The sequence below is a fragment of the Schistocerca cancellata genome, chromosome 4, assembly GCF_023864275.1.
Source record: "Schistocerca cancellata isolate TAMUIC-IGC-003103 chromosome 4, iqSchCanc2.1, whole genome shotgun sequence".
In the NCBI taxonomy this organism is placed as follows: domain Eukaryota; kingdom Metazoa; phylum Arthropoda; class Insecta; order Orthoptera; family Acrididae; genus Schistocerca; species Schistocerca cancellata.
Genome location: NC_064629.1, coordinates 558,098,517 through 558,115,560, shown reverse-complemented (window position 1 = coordinate 558,115,560; position 17,044 = coordinate 558,098,517). Strand labels below are relative to the sequence as shown.

Below are 17,044 nucleotides of genomic sequence, written 5' to 3'. Positions count from 1 at the left end.
AGTGTTCACCATTGTAGGACATCTTATTCTGAAATTAAATCCAACTTAGCCATTCTTTTCTCCATACAACCCTGAGTAACTTTGGGCAACCTCACACCACCCTTTCCAAACTCTGCAATATATAGATCACACACACTCTTCACATCTTAATGCTTCATATCCACATGGCCACTTCAGCTACGAGACTGGGGCTAGTGCACTCTCTTACTAAAATCTTCTGCTATGTTGCTGGTAAGAATTGCTCAGTCATAAAGATACCCATTTTTAAGGCAACCTGTGGTATACATCACATTATGTACAACTGTTATTTGTCCTTTCATATCAACATGTGAGCACAAAGCTGTCAGTGAAGATGTGTGGACACAGATTAGGTTTGTGGTGTCATGAAATACCTTCTGTAGAGCATGGTCTGTGACAAAATAACCCTGACCTCTTCATCACATTTACTGCTCAGACCTTATTAGGTTAAGTCACTCAACTACAGGTGCTCTTGTCCCACCACTCATCTCTTACACCTGTATTGCCCCTATCGGTATTTACTCCTTCTCTCTTCTCCACTGATGCTATGGTTTTTGAATTTGTTTTGTGGCCTCAGGTGTATTTTCTTTCCTAGTTTCTGTCTTGCTCTTTGTTCGTATCTTGTTCGATTTTAACTATTGCTAAACATTCTCACTGCAGTTCTGTATACATTCTCATTGCTTCTCGTATCTCTGGGTAGTGATCATCCCATCTGCCTCTTCTAAGTTCTCAGCTCCTAAACAGCAACTACAGTAAATGTGTTTCTAATGTGGAAAATAGACTTGGTCATCATTATTTCAATGTATTTAAGTTTGCTATTATACTTATGGTAATGTGAAGTTCAGTAGATTGAAAATTTTTACGAGTGAAGGTAAACACACACTTTTTTGAACTAGTGTGTGCATGGGCACACTCACACAAGCATGCTTGTGCTCGCACAGTTTTGTACGCGCTTGTCTCTCCCCCCCCCCCCACCACCCCCGCCCCCACCCCCACCCCCCTGCAGGTCCAGGGGTTAGAATAGGCCCAAGGTATGCCTGCCTGTCATAAGAGGTGACTAAAAGGAGTCTCTCACATTTCGGCATTTATCTGGTGGTCCCCTGTAGGGTTTGAAGTCAATTTTTCGAAATTTTCCTGAAGGCAGAGCCAATTGGGGAAGGGCGCCTTACATGGTGCATCGTGTCTATTGTGCATTGAGATCTTTAGCCCACTTTCTCGTCATTGCATTGCAGTCCCGCTCATTCTCCATCTCTTGGGCGAAGACACCTTCCTGCACACATTTTCCGCCATGCACTATGCAGTGTCACTTTCTGTGCTGACGATGACCATAGACTTCTTTGCACCTCATATCCAGTATGGTAGCTAGTTTGTTGTGGTGGGGCCGCCATGTACCCTGTTGGTTGTAGCCCCCTGACAACACAGGGATCACCCTGCTGATGCCTGCGCCTTTGAATCCCCATGTATGCCAAGGAGTAGATGCCCGTCACCCTGGGACATCGGGACTTCCGGCAATGGCCATCCTGCCAGGTGGCCTTTTCTGCGGCTGGGTGGTGCCCATGGGGAGGGCCCCTGGTCGGAGTGGGTGTCATCAGGGCGGATGACAAACCATGAAGTGTAGTACGTCATCTCTTGCTGGTGGTCAAACACCAGCAGTCTCTAAGCGGGCAAAGTCTAATTTCAGTGCTAAGAAATATGACGCCAAGTCATTCCCCTCCCTGTCCACACCATGGGAGGAACACCAGGCTAAGGATGGCAGTAAAGCTTAATCGCCCCGGTACCTCTTATGTACCTGAGTTGATGGGGATCTTTCATGTCCATCAAGCCTCAGTTTTTTGTGGAACATTTGGAGGAAAAGTTTGGGGAGGTGGAGGGTTTGTCCAAAATGCACTCTGGATCAGTTTTGATAAAAACAGCATCCTCTGCCCAGTCATGAGCTTGGGAAAAGTTGGGGGATATTGCTGTTACCATCACGCCTTATAAGAGCTTAAATATGGTCCAGGGTATTATATTACACAGGGACCTTCTTTTGTAGTCAGACAATGTGCTGCGTGCCAATTTAGAACAGCGAGGTGTTCATTTTGTCGGGTGCATCCATCGGGGTCCGAGGGATAACCAAGTTGCCACCAGTGCCTACATCTTGGCCTTCTAGGGTGACACATTGCCTGAGAAGGTGAAGGTGATGGTCTACCACTGTGATGTCAAGCCATATATCCCTCCCCCTGCGGTGCTTTAAGTGTTTGAAGTTCGGCCATATGTCTTCCCACTGTACTTAAAGCCCCACCTCTTGAGATTCTGGACATCCATCGCATTCCGATACCCCATGTGCCCCACCTCCCATTTGTGTCAACTGCTGAGAGCATCACTCACCTTGCTTGCCAGACTTTACAGAAAGAGAGGAAAATCATAGAATATAAGACCTTGGACTGACTGCCCTACACTGAGGCTAAGAGGAAATTTGAGTGCCTACATCCTGTGGGTATGACTTCCTCACATGCTGCTGCTATGAGAACAGTTGTCATTCCATCAGTTCCTCAAGTTCATGTCACCTCTCAGAACTGGGAGACTACACCTGCCCCCTTGATGGCTTGATGGTGGGGGTCACTTCGCTCCCTGTTGCTCCTGCACCACCTACTTTGGGAGCAACACCTCCGCCCCCTCTCCCCTCCCAACCATTGGGGACCCCCCAGGGGGTCCACAGCTCTTTTGTGGATACGTGCGTAGCGAGCACGGGACCCCGAGCTAATGTGGCCTTCCTTCCTTTCCGGGCTGCATACCTTCCCTTTCCGCATCCTTCCCCATCCCTATCTTCGCCCCTCCTCCCCTCACCTCTGGCTCTTTCCTTCCCTTTCTCCCCATCTGGGAGTATGGTTTGTGCCTACGTCCGGAGACGGACGCTCGTAAATGTACTGCATTCTTCGCCTTCCTTGCTTTTATGTCTTCTTCCTTCCTTTGTCCTTCCTTTTTCCTTACCTCTTCTCTTTCCCTTTTCTCCGCTGCGGCGTTTGAGACCACTCTTCTTTCCTTTCCCTTGATCTTTCTTCCTCCCTGTGCGTGTCTGAAGGCCGACCCACGCCTTTTGTGCGTAGCCGGTGACGGGGTAACGCGTAATTCCCTGCCCCGGGTAGACAGGTAGGACACGTACGTACCCCCTGGTAACGGCCAGGCCCAGGGAGGGGTGATTACCCGAGCTGATACCTTCCGAAAGTGCCGATTGGTCCCTCCGTCCGTTTGTCGGGAGGTGTGACCTGAGGTGTGAACAATCACCTAAGGCGGGAGTGCCCTCAGAGAGGGCCCCCACAAGGGAGGAGCGCGCCATCGGAGACGCCGGTAATCATGGGGGATTCTTCCGCAATGGTTTCCTCACCTTCCACTATGTCTGCTCACAAACGTAAGTATACTGAGTCTCAGCCACAGACGATTCTTCCATCGTTGCCACAGTTCCTTGTTGTTTCTCGGTCTGATGAAGGTCACGACTTCTCCACGGTTAACCCTTTCATTATTCAGAAAGGTGTCGACGCAATTGCAGGTCCTGTAAAGTCTTGTTCCAGATTACGGAATGGCACCCTGTTGCTAGAAACACACAGTGCCCTCCAGGCACAAAAATTGCTGCGTACTTCTCTGCTCCACACCTTCCCTGTCCGGGTGGAACCGCACCGTACCTTAAATTCCTCGCGTGGAGTCGTCTATACACGCTCCCTCGATGGATTGTCTGACGAAGAAATTCAGCACTACCTGTCTGACCAGGGCGTCACAGCAGTTCATAGAGTTATGAAACGGGTTGACACGAACATCATTCCAACCCGCACTGTCTTCTTGACATTTGATAAAGTTCAACTCCCATCGAAAATCAAGGCAGGCTATGAGATAATTTCCGTTCGCCCTTACGTCCCAAACCCTACGCGTTGCTATCGATGTCAGCGGTTCAATCACACCAGCCAGTCCTGTTCCAATCCGGCCAAATGTGTTACGTGTGGCAAGGAGGCCCATGAGGGTGCTTGTCCACCTCCATCCCCTCGCTGCATCAACTGTATGGGTGACCACCCTGCTTCCTCTCGAGATTGCCCCGTTTTTAAGGACGAAAAGCTCATCCAGGAAATAAGAGTGAAGGAAAAGGTGTCGACCTTTGCTGCTCGAAAATTATTCGCCAGTCGCAAGCCCACCGTGCCTCAGACAGGAAAATACAGCACTGTCCTTGCTTCACCTCGGCCAACAAAGGAGGCGGCCACGCAGACTTGCGACCTCACCTTTAGTGCCACGGTCGTCAGATCGGCCAGCGCAAAGATCGCTCGTTCAACCTCACCACTTTCGCCTGCCCACTCTATGGCTCACCCTTCGTCGGGTTCTGCTAAATCTCGAGCCCAAAAGTCGGACGCCAAGTCTTCGAAAAAAGAGCATACTCGTGAAGAGTTTTTACGTACCGCAACTTCCCAACCATCGGTTCCTCCTTCATCTAAACATCATTCTTCCAAGAAGGCTACAAAGAAACCCAGTTCCTCTCCTTCTCCGCCAAGGCGTGTCCCATCTACAGCACCACCTGGCGGAAATCGCCCTCGGCCGTCTTCTGTGTCGCCGAGGCGCACTGCTGGTGGCCGATCAACCGGCCGATCGCTGGTGGCAGGAGCTGCTCCTGACCAACCTATGGATCAGGATCTTCTGCCTTCGGCTGACTGCCATTCCATGCTGTCGGTCGCTAGCTCCGAGCAGTCTTTGACTTGACAGCAACTTTGGTCACAGTCCTCCATTTTCTGTTCACCCCATGTCCATTATCCACTGGAATATCCGCGGCATTCGAGCCAATAGGAATGAATTGTCGATCCTCTTAAGATCCTACTCGCCGGTCATCTTCTGTCTTCAGGAAACAAAGCTGCGTCCTCATGACCGCTTTGTTCTCCCTCATTTTCAGTCTGTCCGATATGATCTCCCCTCTGTTGAAGGCTCTCCAGCCCATGGAGGACTCATGATTCTTCTCCATGATACTCTCCATTATCACCTAATCCCCTTAAACACTTCCTTCCAAGCTGTCGCCATCCGTCTTTCCCTTTCCGGATACACGTTCTCTCTTTGTACTGTATACATTCCATCGTCCACACCAATGGCACGAGCTGATCTCCTTCATCTTCTTGGTCAGCTTCCACCCCCCTATTTGCTGGTTGGGGACTTCAATGCTCACCACCCGCTTTGGGGATCTCCACATCCTTGTCCACGTGGCTCCATATTGCTAGACGTCTTCCACCAAGCGGATCTAGTTTGCCTCAACACTGGGGTCCCCACATTTTTGTCTGCCTCCACGACAACCTTATCTCATTTGGACCTTGCGGTCGGTACTGTTCCGCTAGCTCGGCGCTTCGAATGGTTCGCCCTTGATGATACACACTCGAGTGACCACTTTCCATGTGTCCTCAGACTGCAGCCTCAACTGCCATATATGCGCCCGCGACGCTGGAAGTTTGCCCAAGCCGATTGGACACTTTTTTCGTCTCTAGCGACATTCGATGACCGTCGCTTTCCCAGCGTCAACGATGAGGTCACACATATTACCGACGTTATCCTTACAGCTGCGGAACGTTCAATACCACGCACCTCCGAATTGCCCCGGCGCCCCCCAGTTCCTTGGTGGAACGAGGCATGCCGTGATGCAATACGTGAGCGGCGACGTGCTCTTCGCATTTTCCGTCACCATCCTACTTTGGCCAGCTGTATCCGCAATAAGCAGCTCCGTGCGCGATGCCGTCGCGTCATCCGCGATAGCAAGAAGGCAAGCTGGAAATTCTTTATTAGCTCATTTAACACCTTCACTCCCTCCTCGGAAGTTTGGAGTCGGCTTCGACGGTTCTCAGGCGCGCCTAGTTTCTCCCCGGTCTCTGGGCTCACTGTCGCGCATGATACCTTAGTGGACCCCGTCGCAATTTCTAACTCGTTGGGTCAGCACTTTGCTGAGATTTCGAGCTCTTCAAATTACCCGCCAGCGTTTCTCCCGAAGAAACGTGCAGCGGAAGTGCGACCTCTTGCTTTCTCCTCTCAAAATCACGAAAGCTATAATACTGTTTTCTCCATGCGGGAACTCCAACATGCCCTCTCATCTTCTCGCTCCTCCGCCCCAGGACCGGATGGTATCCATGTCCAAATGTTGCTGCATTTATCAACCCCTAGTCTGCATTACCTCCTTCGCCTTTATAATCGAATTTGGACCGACAGTACCTTTCCCAAACGGTGGCGGGAAGCTATTGTCGTTCCTGTTCCGAAACCTGGAAAGGACAAACATCTCCCCTCTAGCTATCGCCCCATTTCTCTCACGAGTAGTGTCTGTAAGGTTTTGGAGCGTATGGTGAATTACTGTTTAGCTTGGTGGCTGGAATCCCGCAGTCTTTTAACACCAGCCCAATGCGGATTTCGGAAGCATCGTTCTGCAGTTGACCATCTTGTTGCTCTCTCCACTTATATCATGAACAATTTTCTCCGGAAACGCCAAACGGTAGCAATATTTTTCGATCTGGAGAGAACATCCTCCGCACACTGTTCTCTTGGGGCTTTCGAGGCCGGCTGCCCCTTTTTCTTCGCGAATTTATGGCAGAGCGCACTTTTAGGGTGCGGGTGAACACTACTCTCTCCCGTACTTTCTCCCAAGAAAACGGGGTACCCCAGGGATCCGTGCTGAGTGTTGTACTGTTTGCCATCGCCATAAATCCAATTATGGATTGTCTCCTTCCTGATGTCTCGGGCTCCCTCTTTGTGGACGATTTTGCGATCTACTACAGCTCTCAACGGACCAGCCTTCTTGAACGACGTCTTCAAGGATGTCTCGATCGCCTCCACTCGTGGAGCATCTAATCCGGCTACTATTTCTCACCCAGTAAGACCGTTTGTGTCAATTTTTGGCGACGTAAGGAGTTTCTTCCGCCCTCCTTACATCCAGGTCCTGTCAACCTTCCGTTTTCAGATGTCGCTAAATTCTTGGGTCTTATGTTTGACAGAAAACTGTGCTGGTCCTCCCACGTTTCCTATCTTTCGGCTCGCTGTCTGCGATCGCTTAACACCCTCCGTGTCCTGAATGGTACCTCCTGGGGAGCGGACAGAGTGGTCCTTCTCCGCCTCTATCGCGCCTTAGTGCGCTCAAAATTGGATTACGGAAGCATAGTCTACTCCTCTGCTCGGCCGTCTATTCTTCGGCGTCTCGACTCTATCCACCACCGTGGATTACGTTTAGTGTCTGGAGCTTTTTACACTAGCCCTGTGGAAAGCCTTTATGCTGAGACTGCTGAACCTCCGCTGTCCAATCGGCGAGCAGTCCTCCTGAGTCGTTATGCTAGCCATCTGTCTTCCATGCCTGCTAATCCAGCCCATGACCTTTTTTTCGACGCCTCCTTTGATGTAGGGTATGCAGGCCGCTCCTCCTCCCTACTACCCCCGGGAGTCCGCTTCCGTCAATTGCTCCATTCTCTTTCCTGCCGCTTTCCGAAAACCTTCTTGATAACTTGGGGTACAGCACCACCTTGGCTCCGTCCCCGGATCTGCCTGCTCCGTGACCTTTGTCAATTTCCCAAGGATGGTACCCCTACACTTGTTTATCGTCGGGCATTTGCTGCTCTATGTGCACAAATGACGGATGCCACGTTTATTTACACCGACGGCTCGAAAACATCATTAGGTGTAGGGAGTGCCTATATTGTTGGCGACACCCCAAATCGCTTTCGACTTCCCGACCAGTGTTCGGTTTATACTGCGGAGCTTTACGCTGTTCTCCAGGCTGTCCACTACATCCGCCGCCATCAGCGGATACAGTACGTTATCTGCTCCGATTCTCTCAGCTCTCTCCTCAGTCTCCAAGCTCTTTACCCTGTGCACCCTCTGGTCCACCGGATTCAGGACTGTCTGCGCTTGCTCCACCTGGGGGGCGTCTCGGTGGCGTTCCTCTGGCTCCCGGGACACGCTGGTATCTGTGGGAATGAGGCGGCCGATATGGCGGCCAAGGCTGCAGTCTCTCTTCCTCGGCCAGCTATTCAGTCGCTTCCCTTCACCGATCTACGGAGCGGTTTATGTCGCCAAGTTGCTCATTTATGGCATGCGCATTGGTCAACACTTCCCCGTAATAAATTGCGGGAAGTGAAAGCCCTTCCTTGCGCTTGGACCTCTTCCTCCCGAACGCGTCGTCGGGAGGAGGTAATTTTAGCTAGACTCCGGATAGGGCACTGTCCTTTTAGCCATCGACATCTTTTAAGCGGTGATCCTCCTCCACTCTGTCCCCACTGCTCTCAGCCGTGGACGGTCAGACACCTTTTAATTGAATGCCCCTATTTTAATCCGTTATGCTCCCATCTACAGCTATCGCCTGATCTATCGTCGATTTTAGCGGATGACACGCGCTCAGCCGACCGCGTTCTCCAGTTTATTAGTGACAGTGAAATGACGTCAGTCATTTGAAGTTTTTTTTTTTTTTTTTTGGGGACAACCACCCCCTGTCTGTAGTGGATTTTTACGCATTCTTTCTACTTTTAGTTTCTCCAATTTTATGAGTTTGTTCCCATTGCTGCTGGTTTTCAATTTCGGCTTTTTACTGTCTTAAGTCACGGGCTGGGCGCTAATGACCACAGAAGTTTTGCGCCCTAAAACCACAAAAAAAAAAAAAAAAAAACCCATTGGGGATTTCAGTCCCCACTTCTGAGCCAGAGAAACATAAGGCTTCTTCGGCTCTTCTCGCTAGGAAGGGATCCCTTGGGTCACTCCCTTCCCAGGTTTCTGGCAGTGGCAAAGATGACACCAGCCAGTGGCTGAAGAGCCCAAAAGCAGCTGGTTGTAGGGCTTCATGCTAATCTTCAGTCCTGGAGACTGCTTCAGTGAAGTCCTCTCAGCCAGGGAAACCCAAGGAACAGTGTGAGAAATTGAAAAAGAAGACCCCCAAGAACAAGGAACTTGTGTTGGTACCCACACCACCACTGCCTACAAGCTCTGTGTCTGAAGATGGGGTGGAGATTCTGCTGTCCGCTGAGGACCTGGATCTCGCTGGACCCTCAGACACCATGGATATAGATTGCTCAGGCAAAAAGTCGGTGGCAGCAAGTGATACTGCGGCGTAAACTGCCTCATTGAATGCTCCATGCCTTCCCAGTCTCACCATGATGTCATCCTCCAGTGGAATTGCAGCAGTTTTTTCCACTCCCTGGCTGAGCTGCAGCAACTGTTAAACTTTACACCTGCTCTCTGACGTAGTGACTATAATCGAGTGTCAGGTGGAGTTTGCGTTCATGTCCTAAACTCAGTCTGTAGTGAGACTGTGCCCCTTCAACCCCTCTTGAAGCTGTGGCTGTCGAATATGGACAACGCAAGAAATAACTGTCTACAATGTATATCTTCCTCCAGATGGTGCAGTACCCCTGAATGTATTAGCTGCACTAATTGATCAACTCCCTAAACTGTTCCTACTTTGGGGAGATTTTAATGTGCATAACCTCTTGTGGGGTGACACCATGCTTAATGGCAAGGCTGAGATGTCAAAACTTTAGTGTATTAGTTCGACTACTGCCTCTTAAATGCTGGGGCCACCACACATTTCAGTGTGGCTCGAGGGAGTTACTCAGCCATTGATTCATCAATTTGCAGCCCAGAACTTCTCCCATGTATCCACTGGACAGAGCATGATGATCTGTGTGGTAGTGACCACTTCCCCCTCTTCCTGTCACTGCCCTGGTGTCGGGCCCACGGATGCGCGCCCAGATAGGCTTTAAACAAGTCAGACTGGGAAACTACCACGTCTGATGTCACCTTTGACTCTCCCCCACATGGCAACATCGATTTGATGGTTGAGCAGGTCACTACCACAATTGTTTTTGCGGCAGATAATGCGATCCCTTGCTCTTTAGGGTGCCCCCAGTGAAAGACAGTCAGTTGGTGGTTGCTGGAAGTCGCTGAAGCAATTGCAGAGTGTCGGTGAGCTCTACAGTGACATAAACAGCACCCTTCCCTAGAGCAACTGATAACCTTTAAGTTGCTCTGTGCCCACATTCGCCAACTTATCAAATGACGGAAGCAGGAGTGTTGGTCGAGAAACGTCTTGACCAATGGGTGCCATACATCACCTTCCCATGTCTAGATGAAGATCAGGTGTCTTTTTGGGTACCAGACCCCTACAGGTGTCCCTGGTGTTACCATCAATGGCGTGCTATGTACCGATGCAAACACGATTGCTGAGCACTTGGCTTGAGCACTATGCTCGAGCCTCTGCATCGGAGAACTAGCCCCCAGCCTTTCGCACCCTCAAATGGCAGATGTAAAGTCCTCTTGTTAACTACACACCACAGTGAACCCAGTATCACCCCATTTACGGAGTGGGGGCTCCTCAGTGCACTTGCACATTACTGCAACACAGCTCCTGGGCCAGATCGGATGCACAGCCAGGTGATTAAACATCTCTCCTCTGATTACAAGTGACATCTCCTTGTCATCTTCAACTGGATCTGGTGCAATGGTGTCTTTCGATTGCAATGGCAGGAGAGCAAAATTGTTCTGGTGCTCAAACACGGTAAAAACCCGCTTGATGTGGATAGCTATCGGCCCATCAGCCTTGCCAATTTTGTTTGTAAGCTGCTGGAATATATGGTTTGTCAGCGGTTGGGTTGAGTCTTGGAGTCACGTGGTCTACTGCCTCCATGTCAGGGCAGCATCCGCCAGGGGCACTCTACCACTAATAATCTTGTGTCTCTCGAGTCTGCCATCCGAATAGTGTTCTCCAGACGCCAACATCTGGTTGCCGTCTTTTTTGACTTGCGTAAAGCATACGACATGACCTGGCGACATCATATCCTTGCCACATTGTATGAGTGGGGTCTCCAAGGCCTGCTCCCGATTTTTATCTAAATCTTCATGTTTCTCCATACTTTCCGTGGCCAAATCCGTGCCTCCCATAGTCCCCCCCCCCCCCCCCCCCTACTAATGAGAATGTCATTCGTATTGAGTCTCTCTCTATTTTTAGTGACCTTTAATGGTCTAGCAGCAGCTGTAGGGCTGTCTGTCTCACCCTATCTGTATGTAGATGAATTCTGCGTTATGTACTGCTCCTCCAGTACTGGTGGTACTGAGTGGCACCTACAGGGAGTCATTCCCTAGGCGCAGTCATGGGCTCTAGCCCACGGCTTCCAGTTGTCAGCCGCAAAGTCGTGTGTCATGCATTTCTGTCGGCGTCGTAACATTAATCCAGAACCAGAACTTTACCTTAATGACGATCCACTCACTATAGTGGAGACATATCGATTCTTATGATTGGTTTTCAACACCCCGTTGACTTGGCTACATCACCTTTGTCAGCTTAAGCGGAAGTGCTGGCAGCACCTCAATGCCCTCCGCTGCCTGAGTGCTGATCGCTCTACTCTGCTGCAGCTCTACAAAGACCTTGTTCAATCCCGCCTTGACTATGGGAGTCTGGTTTATGGTTCGGCAGCACCCTCAGCATTGCATGTACTTGACCCAGTGCACCACTGTGGTGTTCGCCTAGTGACAGGAGCTTTTAGAACAAATCCGGTGACCAGTTCCTGGTGGAGGCTGGAGTCCCTCAGTTGCAGATCCGACGTGCACAACTGCTTGCCAGATATGTTGCATTCATTCGTAGTTCTCCTGCATATCTGAATTACCATCTTCTTTTCCCAACCATGGCAGTTCATCTCCTGCATCGGCGTCCCAGGTCAGGGCTAACGATTGTGGTTCGTTTGTGATCCCTTCTGTCTGAACTGGGATCCCCCCCTAAAGGGTCTGTCCGCATACACCTCGATGGTGTACACCTGGGCCACAGATTCATCTGGATCTTTTGCATGACCCTAAGGACTCGGTTACTCCTGCCGCTCTCCGCTGCCACTTCCTCTCGATTCGTGACGTGTTCTGGGCCTCTGAAGTGGTTTACACTGATGGCTGAATGGCTGATGTTCATGTTGGCTTCACCTACATCCCCAGAGGACTTTTTGGACAGCATTCCTTGCCTGATGGCTGCAGTGTTTTCACTGCAGAGCTGGTGACCCTCTCTCATGCACTTAACTGTCCGTTCATGCCCCGGGGAATTGTTTCTTCTGTGTACTGACTCCTTGAGCAGCCTACAAGCTGTTGACCAGTGCTACCCTTGCCATCCTTTGGTAGTGTCCCTCCAAGAGTCCATCTGTGTCCTGGATCGGTCCCGTCGTTCAGTGGTGTTTGTGTGGACCCCAGGAAACATCGGCATCCCAGGCAATGAACTTGCCGACAGGCTGGCCAAACAAGCTATGTGGAAACCGCTTCTGGAGATAGGCATCTCTGAGCCTGACTTGCGTTCTGTCTTACCCTGCAGGGTTTTTCGGCTCTGGGAGATGGAATGGCATAACAGTACACACAACAAACTACCCATGTGTGGAGGACTTCCATGAGGGCCTCTCGGAGGGAATCAGTTGTTCTCTACCGGTTCTGCATTGGCCACGCTTGGGTGACCCACGTTTACCTCCTGCGCTGTGAAGACCCACCTGAGTGTTGGTACAGTGCCTGGTTGACAGTGGCCCATATTCTGGTACACTGTCCCACTTTTACTGCCCAACGACGAATTCTTGGGTTACCGGACTCATTTCCGCTGATTTTATCTGACAACGCCTCATTGGCTGATATAGTTTTACGTTTTATTCGTGAGGGTGGGTTTTGTCATTTGACCTAAGTTTTAGCACATGTTCTTTGTCCGCCACCCTAGTGCTAGGGTGGATGTTTTAATGGTTGCAGAGTGGCTGGCTTCTACTTCTTTATTCTCATGGTCAGCCAGCCATGGTAATCTGCTTTGTTAATTTAATCTCTTCATCCCATTTCTTGCGTTCCTGTGTTTTACTTGTCCCATTTTGTCCACTTACATGTTTGTTGCCCTTCATCGTTCTTGGGATTTTTCCTTTCATTCTGTTTTGTGTTGTCAGTTTCGTTTGTTTTATCTCACACTTGTTGCATTGTTTTATTTGGAACAATGGACTGATGACCTTATAGTTTGGTCCCTTTCCCCCTCTTTTAATCCAACCAACCAACACCTCTCTTCCCCTTCTCTGTCCCCCTCTCTCCCTACCACCCCCTCACCAGCCTAACCCACTGTCCCCACCCACCCTCCACCTGGTCTTGCCCCACAGCCCCCGCCACCCAGTTCTCGCCCCTCCCCCCCCCCCCCCCCCCACGGTTGCCCCAGTGCCCCCCCCCCCAACCCCACCCGCCCTTCTTTCATGTGTACAGCTACATTGTGCTGATTGACTATTAATCCTTTTTATGGTTTGCAAGTTGCACTGTGCAGACTTTCCTGCAAAATTCAGTTTATACGAGGAATGTTAAAAAAATCTTGGGAATTTTCGTTTTCCAGAAATAAGTATATTTTTTTATTTATATTAATGCTATCTCCTCCAAAGTAGACTCAGTTAGATATTATATACTTGGGCCAGCATTTCTTCCAATCCCCAAAACACTTCTGGAATTTGATCTTTGGGTTAGCACTTAGCTCGTTCAGCGATGTGCTTTTAATCTTGTCTAATCTTGGAAGGTTCTTTGTTTTTGGATACAGAAAAATATCTGGCAAATAGGGAGGCTAGGGCATCATTATGGTGTCAGTTTCCACAAAAAATTCGTGAACAAGCAATGAAGTGTGAGCAAATGCATTATTGTGGTGCAAAAGCCACAAATTTTTTTTGCCAAAAATCTGGGTTCCTTTTTTTCTGATTGCTTCCCACAAATGCCACTGAACTTGTAGATAGTACTTGTTGGCGATGATTTAACCTTTTGGCAACAACTTGTGATGCACTATGATGTTAAAATTGAAGAAAACGGTGAGCATAGTCTTGACATTCGACCACACTTGCCAGATGCCTCCACTCAGACCATTGAGCCTTAGTTTTGATGTCATACCCATACACTCATGTTTCATTACCTTTTGAGACACGTTTCAGTAGTTTTGCGTTGTTGACATTATTTGGTAACTCCCTAGCAATCCATTCACGACTGGATTTGCTCGCAATTTGACACCTCCAGCACAGATTTTACTGTTACATGTGTCATACCCAAAACATCAGAAAGAATTTCAAGGCAGGAGCTGATTGATATACCAACACCATCAGCAACTTCTCTGATAGTGAGTCAGTGATGGTTCATAATCATTTCTCTAACTTTTACCGACTTTTCTTTGGTGGTTATTGTTCTGGGGCATCAAGAATGTTGGTCATCTTCAGCCTCTTCACAGCCATCCTGGAAATGCTTATACCTCTCATAAATCCCAGTTTTACTCATAGACGTTTCACCAAAAACAGTGGTAAACATTTCTAAAACTCTCTTAAATTTTATTCCATATTTATAGCAAAATTATTGCAAATTCTCTGATGCATTTTTAAAACAAATCAGTAATCCTCAGTTGTAAGCCGAGAGACATAACCTTCATGACAACTGATGATAGACCAAACGTCCAATGTGGCTACCAGTGTGCAGACATGTTTCAGACATGTTTACCAACACAACAAATCAAAATTGGGTGAACTGGACTAATACAGTTCATGAAATTACAAAAATCCTAATATTTTTTTTAACACACCTTGTACATTGGTGATAATGTATAGCAACCATTGAACCTTTCTTTTTTTTAATTTCAGGAAACAAAACGGAAACAGATGGCGGAGGCAGCAGAAAGGCGACAAAAGGAGCAGGAGTCAAGGGGAGTGAAAAATCCTCAACAGCCACGGAAAAAAATGCCAGCAGCAGAATTACCTGAAAATTCTAATGCAGTTCTGAAGGTAAAGAGAATAAAGTCATATTACTAATATTTTAATGGTTTTGTTGCACTGTGGTTATTCCAACTTCAGATTTTATGGTAAGGGACAGATATTCAGATAGTTAAGAAAGGGGAAAATTTCATTGTGATGAGGGACTGGAATTAAATAGTAGGACAAGGAAGAGAAGTAAAAATAGTAGGCTGTGGACTTGGGAAATAGAATAAAAGAGGAAGCTGTATGGTAGAATTTTACACAGAACATAATTTAATCATTGCTAACACTTGGCTGAAGAATCCTGAAAGAAGGTTGTATACATGAAAGATGCTCAGAGACACAGGATGGTTTCAGATTGCTTATATATAATGGTAAGATACAGATTTAGGAAGCAGATTTTAATCTGTAAGACATTTCCAGGGACAGATCTTCGGGAGGCCGACGGTTCAAACCTGTGTACAGCTATCCAGATTTAGGTCCTTTGTGATTTCCCTAAATCACTTCAGGCAAATGCTGGGATGGGTCCTTTGAAAAGGCACAGCCGACTTTCGTACCCATTCTTCCACAATCGGAGCTTGTGCTCCATTTCTAATGACCCCATTGTCGAAAGGGACATCAAACACTAATCATCTACTCCTCCTCCTCCTCCTCCTCCTCCTCCTCCTCCTCCTCCAGGTGCAGATGTTCACTCTGACCCTAATTTATGAGTTACAAGCTGTAGAGTAAAACTGAAAAAGGTAGAAAATTAAGAATATGGGACCCAGGTAAGTTGAACAAACCAGAAATTGTTTGAGAGTTCAGGAGGCAGCGTTAGGCAATACAGAAGACAGGGAATGGGTAGAAACAAGAAAGGAATACAGAAGGCTTGGTCCCATAGGAACTTACCACAAAAAATACAGAAGATAATGAATGGGTAACCTGAAAGATGAAATAGTGAAGGCAGCAAATGATCAAATAGGTAAACAAACAAAGCCTTTCAGAAATCCTTGGATATCACAGACGATACTGAATTTTATTGATGAAAGGAGAGGGGGGGGGGGGGGGGGGGGGAGGGAAAGTAGAGCATATGAAGCAGGCAAAAAGGAATATAGACTCCCCAGAAATGAGATTGACTGTAAGTGCAGAATGGTTAAGCAGAAATGGCTTAGAGGACAGATGCAAGGCTATATAAGCATATACAACTAGTGGAAGGATAGACACAGCCTATAGAAAAACTAAAGCATTCTTTCGGGAAAATAGAAGCAACTGTATGAATTATAAAGGGTTCGAACAAGAGAAAGCTCACAGGTGGGAGTGTATAGAGAGGCTGTGCAAGGGAAATGAACTAGGAGGCACTATTATTGATAGGGGAGATGACATACAAGAAGGCAAGATGGGAGACATGACACTGCAAGAATAATTTGATAGAACACTCAAAGATCTGACTGGAAACAAGGCCCCTGGAGAAGACAACATTCTGTTAGAACTACTGATTGGGAGAGCCAGCCATGACAAAACTTTTCCGTCTGGTGTGCAAGATGTATGAGATAGGTGAAATAATCTCATGCTTCAAGAAGAATGTAATAATACCAATTCCAAAGAAAGCGGTCGCAGACAGGTGTGGATATCACTGAACTATGAGTCTAATAAGTCGTAATTGAAAAATATTGACATGAATTATTTCCAGAAAAAGGAGAAATTGGTAGGAGCCTACCTTGGCAAGATGAGTGTGGACTTCCGAGAAATGTAGGAACACATGAGGCAATACTGACCCTAAAACATTGCTTAGAACAAGACCATTCAGCAGTGCTTGTCAGGATCATGTAGCCTCTGGAAATAAACAGAGCAACAGGCAAGAGCAACTGAAAGATTGTGAGCCTCGTTGGCCGCCAGTTCGAGCTGTGAACATAGATGTGGCAGAAGCAGGAAGCAGCTCCCAACAGCAGGCCCTCAGAACCACCTTCTTTTAATCCTACATGAGATGATCTATATCTTTTTACTGGATATGATGGCTGTGTAAAATGTAGTGTGTCACACAGTATTAAACCACATCAGGAAATTCAATTTATGATGTCATTATGCAGTACATCATGTGGCAGATATGACAGATATGTTGACAGCAAACGAAACACAATAATCCTTGTACTGAAAGCCAGGTTTTCAAACAAAGTAAGTCACCTCTTAATAACTTTCTGTTGTAATATGGTGACAGTGGAAGAAATAAAACAAAATTGCTTTGTTTCAACAGTCACCATGCCAGTTTTGAGAGCTCGTGCTACAGATATTATTTGATAAAAATATTTTGTATTATTTGTAGGGTGTTGATCATC

The 17,044-nt window shown here is 47.9% G+C and overlaps 1 long non-coding RNA gene across 1 annotated transcript in view; it reads left to right on the top strand.

Annotated features, from left to right (window-relative positions):
- LOC126183841 (uncharacterized) overlaps window positions 1-14,755 on the top strand; it is a 44,168-nt gene extending 29,413 nt beyond the window's left edge. Inside the window, exon 3 of the long non-coding RNA XR_007536820.1 lies at window positions 14,622-14,755. This is a non-coding gene — a long non-coding RNA (uncharacterized LOC126183841). The remainder of the gene's footprint in view (window positions 1-14,621) is intronic.
- Window positions 14,756-17,044: the final 2,289 nt, after the last annotated feature.